An 8,054-nucleotide genomic window follows, 5' to 3' on the forward strand; every position below is an offset into this window, starting at 1 on the left:
TCTCGTGTTGTGAAGCTGTCCAACCACCAGGCTTCAATTCTCCTCCTCCTGGAACAAGTGAGACTTTTGCAGTGACTTCATTAGTCATCRGGTCTGAGCTAAGGCTTGAAGAGCCCACAAATTTGAAAATGAAGGGAATAAGTGACCACAGAGGATATAAAAGGACACAGTGTGCATACTAATGCTATCCTATTTTCTGGAAATGTAGCCTTATAAGACAGTGTAGGTCAATTGAATACAAATATACCCAGTATTTTTTGAGATATCGAGAAGCCATTCAAGGCAGTCTCTGTATTATTGCAACCCAAAAGGAGTGTTAAACATTCATTTAAATAATGGGAGTTGTGGACGCCTTATTCCCTAGACGTGCTAGATCCTTGCCTGTGGATGCTGCCTCATTCTGGCCCATCACCCACACCTGAAGTGCTTGGAGTGAGTTTCAGATTATAACAACACCCACGGCTGCATTTCAGAGCTCTGCCCTGGGCGTAATGGCCTATTGCTGTGCCTTGGGCCATGTGTTTCTGCCTGTCAGTCAGCAGTGTTCACCCCTGATCATTATTGCTTAAGTCAATACCAGTCTGGTTATTAAGCAGATGAGCTTTTACCAAGGTGGCTGGAACATGATAACTGCATAGCTGCAAGCAGAGCACATCCTTCCCGTCTCCTATCCCTGCTCCGTATAAAAATAATTCTTCCAGGTGCTTCAAAGCAATTGGCCGCGTGCCTAACACCTCACCTAGGCATTCTGGGGCTGCATCATAAAATACTCCTTGTCRTGCCTTATTGCTTAATTACTGTGATCGGCTTTCGGCACCTCGCTAAGCTCTCCGCGCTGCATAATGAGGTTATGCCGAGGCGCAGGCGGCTGCGTCGCGGGCGCCGGGAGCTGCAGCACCCAGCGCTGCACCCAAAGAGCTGCAGCACCCAAAGAGCTGCAGCACCCAGCGCTGCACCCAAAGAGCTGCAGCACCCAGCGCTGCACCCAAAGAGCTGCAGCACCCAAAGAGCTGCAGCACCCAGCGCGTGGGCACCGCRGCTGCCCCGGCGTCGCCAGCATGTCCCTCCCGCACGCCGGGCCCGGCACAAACACAGGCACCTGGTCCCTGTAGGCTTCCTTCAGCCTGTTTGGAGCTGGAATTCTCTGACGTGGGATAAGCTGCTGCTGTTAATATTATCAGTGGATGCCTGGACGGTATCCAGAGAATAGATGAGCAGATCCTGCAGGAAGGAGAGCCAAAGGGGAACGGCCGCTCTCCCGTGCTATGAGGTCTCGCCTGCGCTTGTTTGTGTAATGACAACATCTCCCTGCCCTATTTTTTTAAGTCACTGGCAATAGGAGGATAAGTGCTAAGGTAAAGAAAACAGTAAAGAGTGAAATTAGGAGAAAACATTAGGAGAAAATTCCTTAAGAGTAAGATGTGCATGCAAGAAGCTGAGAGGAGGGGAAAAAAAAAGTAGATGTAAATCCCGGGAGGGTGATTTTGCCTCTGACTTTGCTGTTCTGAAAGAACAAAATATCTTCTGGCCAAATGCAGCCTGCAGAATTGGAAACATCTAATCCTTGGTGCTCCTACTTTTTTCCCCCCCCACAGATTTCAAAGAGCTTTCCAAAATAAAGCACGTGTTACTACCTGCGGTTTATAAATAGGAAAACAGGAAAATAACCAAGATCAAATATGTGATTCTATATACATTTGTCTGTGGCAAAGGCAAAATGCATCRTTTCTCTCAGCAGATAGGCTGCTGTCATACTTTCCCAATTACCTCAGCTTACTTTACTTACTAAAATAGGATTTTATTAATGTCTATTGCCATTAGCAGCTCCGAGCAAACTCAGCTCTTGGAAGATGAGCTGGTTTGTATTGTGATTTATTTATCATCAAAAGAACTGTTAATCAAATTTTCAGTGCAAAATATCACTGTAGATGCATCAACCCAAAATARCCTAGCTTGACTTTCAGTGTTTATTAGATTCCAGCGTACATCCTCAGTGTTTTCAGAGAGCTCATGCTCAGGAAGAAAACCAAATAAATAAGACCAAACCTTGCGAACAGCTTTGGAACAGGAATCTGCCTGGGAGCTTTGGAAAACAGTTTGCAAGGAATGAAGCTAGGGGTTACCCCTAAGCAGGGCGCGAGGCGATGCTGGGCTGGGGCTAACCTGGGGACACTGAGGGCTGCTCCAGGTGCTGTCCTGGATGGGGAGGGCAGGGCCTGGAAGGGAGCGGGAGAGATCGCTCCCCAAAGGGCTTCACGTTCGGTGAGATCACGGCGTGCTCGCTCCGGAAAGTGCTTACTCACGAGCACAGTCCCCATTAGCCTTCAGACCTGGAGCCAGAGCTTGTTGGCTTTGCTCTAAATAAATAAATAAATAAATAAATAAAAAAGCAGCCGTGCAGTGTGCTGTGCAGCAGTGCTGGGGGCGATGCTGTCCTCCTCCTTTAGACATTACAGACCCACTGACCATAACTGAGCTTTGTGGTCTGCAGGCCCACGGAGACCTGCAGGTGCCTTCTCAGGCCTCTGTGGAAAATCTAGTAGACTGGGAAATCTAGTTTGTTGTCATTAGGTTTAAAATACCTCTTATGAGAACCTGCACATCCATGAGAGAGTCTGTGCATTGGTGGGGGGAGGAGGGGAAAGCTGAAATTAGAGTGAAATTGTAGAATGAAATTGTAGAGTGAAATTGCACAATTCAATCAGTTTTTAAATCCTGGAGCTGGTTAATGAGAATGGTCGGTCCTCTTTCACAGGAGGCCAGAGGAGAAAAGGATGTTGTTGTAGGGATCCTGAGAGCCAGGAGATGGCAGAGGTCCCAGTCCCAGGGATCTGGTGGGATGGGTTGTGGAGCTGCCTTCACAGCCAGTGCTGATCTCCCCCAGAAAAGCAGGTGACTGTTGCTGCAGGGAATCCTCCTGCGTTCCGGAAGGGTAAGACCTGGTTCCTCTGGACAGGGCCTGCCCTGGCTTTCGCTCCCTGCAGYCCCTGGGATTTCATGGGACAGAGACACAGACACTACACTGTGCTAGTCAACTCCTTCCCAAACAGGGACTTCTCATCCCACAGCTCTCCSGAGGAGAGAGCATGAGAAAAGAAGGGATCAGGTTTAATGCTTGTTTATTTTCTTCCTATTACATGTGTCCCAATCTCTGTCTACAGCCGTCCATCTTCTATGCATGAATTACTTTCCAAATGCCATGACCCTCTTGCTATTCACTTGGAGCATAAAACCCAATGCCTAGACCTCCAAGAATATATCTGAGGTAGAAATTCTTAGTAATGCTTTGTCTGTTTTGTTATAACTCCAACTCCTTCTGTACTTTTTCTCCCAGTCTTCTCTTCCTCTGTTCAGCCTCTGCTTTGTGCCCTTTCCTGGTATTAGCAGTTTTCTTCTACTTACAGTTTTACCAGTCTTTCTACCACGCTCAATCATCATCTTAATTTAGTTTTGCATAAAAGTGGCCATGGGCAGCTGCTTACTACTCCCCACTGAGTTTGTTAATACCAGATGAGATTGAGACACTAATTGATCCTGAAGAAAACGTTGTGGTCAAGCTGGAAGTTGAGCCTAGAGCTTTGGGATGCAGGAAGTGAAAAGGCAGCCAGAGACTCCTGTGGAGATGACCAAGCTTTTCATTCAATGATTTATTTACAATGATTTCAGTACTGTTAGGAGTGGAAAGTGTGAATGTAGAAATACAACAACAAACTATTTTATGGCCTGTGAGTCGTAAGAAATCATCTGGGCTCTTTCTCCATAATGACAAAAGTTTGTGGGGCTGAACCTACCTCGGGGAAATCCTCCAAAGAATAGGTGGTGCCTGGGGTAAGGATGACTACATAAACGGTGCCATTCCCTGAATTTATTAGTAAAGCAATTACTTATTAGACAATTCAACATATTCTCTGTGGTGGAACTGGAATTTTCTGAGTGAAACAAGAAAAGACAGCTCTATTCACTTGCTGCTGAAATCCAGAGGCTTTATATTCCGCAGAAAGGAGAATTATGCTCTGCCTGTGCAATGTCACTCCGCCGTGTTGCATCAAATAGATATTTCTTCGTGTCCTTTCACAAAAGAGATAAATACAACTRTAGCATGTTGTATTTTACCTCAGAAAGAGCAGCATTTCAGAACTCGACGAATTTATTCCTGTACATAGAAAGTAATAGTTGGAGGATTACTGGGAGGAGAAAGAGGCTTTACATATATGAGGGCATTTAAATACGCATTACTGCACCATATAGTGAAACCTAATTGTTGCTGTCTCAGAAGTATCTATATTGTGACTGCAGTAAAATACTTCAGATTTGGCAAATGTGAATTTTGCCTTACTTGGGCTTTCAAGACGAAGTTGTGACTAACACATTTGAAATTAAAAAATTGCCTTTAATAGCTAGAACACCTGTTTAAGCAGCCACTAAAGCAGCCCTAGGAACAAGCGTAAAGAGAGGATGAAAAAAAATCCACAGCAGTCCAGGCTGGGCTGGGTGAAGCAGAGTGACCTACCTGGAGAAGAACAGAGAATTAGGAAGGCCTGGTTGCCACAGCACGATTACAGCCCTGCAAGGGCGAAGGGGAAGCCAAGAGAGACTCCGACGGGTGAGAGGCACATGCTGAGCCCAGGAAAGCCAGGTCTGTTGTGGTCTTCCCTAGCTGCTCTCAAAATAGTGTTTTGTGGGCAAAGCCCTGTGCTCGCTGCCCTCCCTGCCGTCCTGCTCTCGCTCGGACTGTTGACTCCATTCTGCAGCATGGCCCTTAGTCAGCAGTTCCCAGCCCGCTGCCAAATGCTGATGCCTGGGAAGGAGTTATTTAAAATAAGAATAGACATAAAAAAAAAAAAAAAGGAAAGATCAGAGGAAAAGCATCCTTAAACCATCTGTACTTTTATCAGCTTATTGGAACAGGCTGATAAACACTAGACAGAAACCAAAGGGAAAGGGGAGGGGGAAAAAAAGAGCCAAAATGATACTGCAACATTGTGCTGATAGTAGTGTTGCTCTTAAGCCACAAGAGCATATACAAGCAAATGACAAGGAGGCAGATGGTTAGTCCCGTAGGTGGTCCAAATGAGCAAGTCTGGTGTTTTGTTTTGAGTAACATTTGAAATGAAGCTAAACATCCCCCCATCTAGTCTGTGAGCACATCCAATTTTATGGAAGAAATGCACGTTTTTGTTCTGGTTGAAATGGTTAAGCCAGATTACTGTGGCAGTGAGACCATGAGGCATGTTAGTAGGATGACCAAAGTGTGTTTCAAGCAATAGGAGAGTCACGAATCACCCGCATAGGAAGAGGCCACATTTCACTACAACTTAGGTGAAATCCAGAGTCTTTGAGAGAGGATTAGAGTGAAAGGTCCCATCAAGATCCTAGCAAGAGGGCAGCTTGTATGCATTAAAAAACCTGGGCCAAGGGCTCAGCTTAATGCACTGCCGTGGTTGCAGCTGCAGATTACGGGGAGCTGCTGAGGCCTGGAGCTTCGGGGCCGTTCCCAGTGCAAGGCTGCAGATCAATGTGGCACCTGGACCCAGCAGTCACCCCGTTTCCATGTTCACAGCCTGTCAGTGCACGCTGTGAAATAATGACTGTAGGGATTTGGTGCTTCCTATCCTGCCCGTGCAGTAGAAATAGAGCATTTCTATTGCAACCTGCTCGAGGAGATGTGGGAAATGAACCCTTATAAAAATATTTATTTTAAAATCCTGCAGAACTAGTAGAGCTCGGTAGCCTAGCTCTACTAAGGCAGGTCTTCCAACTAGATGGGAAATATGCCGGTCGTGTAAAATAACTGCTTGCTGTTGTGTCCCCAGGGACACGTATAGATGTTGAGCCCGGCAGGAAAACCAGAGCACCCCTGGGTGCTTTTGCCCCCCGAGCAGACAGGATGCAGCAGTGGGTGGCCGAGGGGGCCACCTCTGTTCTCCTGCTCCGTCCTCGCAACGTGTTACAGGGATAATGAGTGACCTGCAGAGCAGCACAGGAGCTGCCTGATCCGCTCCCTTGAATCCAGGCTGTTCCCCACAGCAACAGCTCTCCTTCCTGCTCGGGAGACCTCAAACCTGCTGACGCCAGGTGCAAAACTATCGTACACGGTGCTGATTCACAGCCTCTTACCAGGAGCTTGGTGGACAAAGAGGTTTTAATTATACACCAAGTTTTATGGTACAGCGGGTCATGTTGCTTCCRATATCTTAGTTATTGTTTAGCACTGAATTCAAATGTCATCTTAATTAGTAAACAGGATCTAATTTGTTAAGATTTCTTTCCTCTCCAACAGTGTAGTAGAAACAGCTCTCAGTCATTTTCTTTTCAAAATTATGTATTTTCATAACAAAATTCAGAATAAATTCACTCTTTTTTTAAGTCAGGAGGAAATTCCCCTCCTTTTCTTCCTCCTCCTATTCCATATGGTAGTAAAGTGTTTTCCTTCTTCCCTTCTTTTCTCTATTGTGACTTCTGCTTTTTGCACTGAACAAAATGAGAAAATAATGCTAAAGAAAAAGAATTATTTTTTCCAAAGGGAAACTAGAGCAAAATGTTACCTTGTGTTATAATCTATCTCTTCAAGAGATAAAATTGAAAGTGGGAGAAGGTGTTATTTTTAAAAACAACAGTGTTTAGTGAACTGCTCTTCACTAAAAAAATAACCTAGCTCCCCCTTTTCTACAAAGAAAGTGGGAGGAGGGGGAAGCAGAGTAGAAATGCTGACTGGAAACAGGTATTTCACCACAAGCAAATGAAAAACAGTATTTCTTGCTCTTGCAGTTTTCAAAAGAAAAAAAAAGGTAAATAAAATCAAAGGACTGAAATTACTGAAATTTAAAAAGCTTAAATTGAATGTCAGGGAACTAATTTTTATTTACTGTAGCTAAATGGTTAAAGCTGGTCAATCTTAAAGCGAGGTATATGTTTCTTCCCTTAAAACCTCTTTCAAACCCTCTTTCCCTCCCAATTTTGAGCCCGGGCCCCTCGCTATCGCCTGGCGGCTGCTGCCTCTGGAGCTGCTGGTCTTTGCTGTGCCCCTAAGGATACTCCGTTAGGAGGCCTCCCTGCTTCCAAAGGAGTAGTCTCCATAAGCGTGCAGAGACACGTAGGGTCTTGGCTCCTACCTCTGCTCTGCGGAGGGACCTGCAAGGGGGTATGGTGACCAGGAGGTGCTGGGGGGCAAAGTCTGCACTGTGTGGGGATGGAGGAGCTGCTGACGCTGGGAATGGGGCATATAGGATGGCATCTGGGGGTGCAGTGGGAATGTGCTACACCAGGAAAGCACCAGGTGAGGTCCAAAACATGCTCTAGGCTGGGTGGCACGTTCCGCACACGTGTCCCATGGAGGCTGGCAAAGCTCCACCTCTGATATGCCGTGTCTCGTTAGCTCTCCTTATCAAAACATACCCACTTCAAGAAGCTTCCAGGGCAGGAGCACCACTCCATGCACAGCCCACTGTCCATACGCCGACATTCYCCTCTGCAAAGATAGACTATATCTGCCACTTCGCTGGGATACCACTTGGGTATTGCATGTATTAAAGGAAAAGAGGAGAGCCAGGCCAAACAGGACCCCGGAGCGCCGCGACGCTCAGGCAGTCGGTGCGTCTGGGAAGGAGCTCGGCTGCTGCAGGAATCTCCATGAGCCGTTTTATTCCTTCCCACAGGGAAGGGCTGAGCTGTGCCCGGCTGTGGGCGGCCGGTGTCCCTGGGGCAGGGGACACGAGACCCAGGGTCAGCTCTGCCCTGCACGTCTCCACCGCTCTGCCCTGCACAGCTCCACAGCTCTGTCCTGCACAGCTCCACCGCTCTGCCCTACCCATCTCCACCGCTCTGCCCTGCACGTCTCCGCAGCTCTGCCCTGCACAGCTCCACAGCTCTGCCCTGCACATCTCCACAGCTCTGTCCTGCACATCTCCACAGCTCTGCCCTGCACAGCTCCACCGCTCTGCCCTGCACATCTCCACAGCTCTGTCCTGCACATCTCCACCGCTCTGCCCTGCACGTCTCCACCGCTCTGCCCTGCACAGCTCCACCGCTCTGCCCTGCACGTCTCCGCAGCTCTG

At 47.4% G+C, this 8,054-nt stretch overlaps 1 protein-coding gene across 1 annotated transcript in view; it reads left to right on the top strand.

Annotated features, from left to right (window-relative positions):
- The first annotated feature begins 1,046 nt into the window (after positions 1-1,046).
- MAP1B (microtubule associated protein 1B) overlaps positions 1,047-8,054 on the top strand; it is a 73,957-nt gene continuing 66,949 nt past the window's right edge. The window contains exon 1 of the mRNA XM_026036185.1: positions 1,047-1,060. The gene's annotated coding sequence lies outside the window, so the exon portion shown is untranslated. The remainder of the gene's footprint in view (positions 1,061-8,054) is intronic.

The sequence above is a fragment of the Nothoprocta perdicaria genome, unplaced genomic scaffold (genome assembly GCF_003342845.1).
Source record: "Nothoprocta perdicaria isolate Ctin4 unplaced genomic scaffold, notPer1 scaffold_1, whole genome shotgun sequence".
Taxonomy (NCBI): domain Eukaryota; kingdom Metazoa; phylum Chordata; class Aves; order Tinamiformes; family Tinamidae; genus Nothoprocta; species Nothoprocta perdicaria.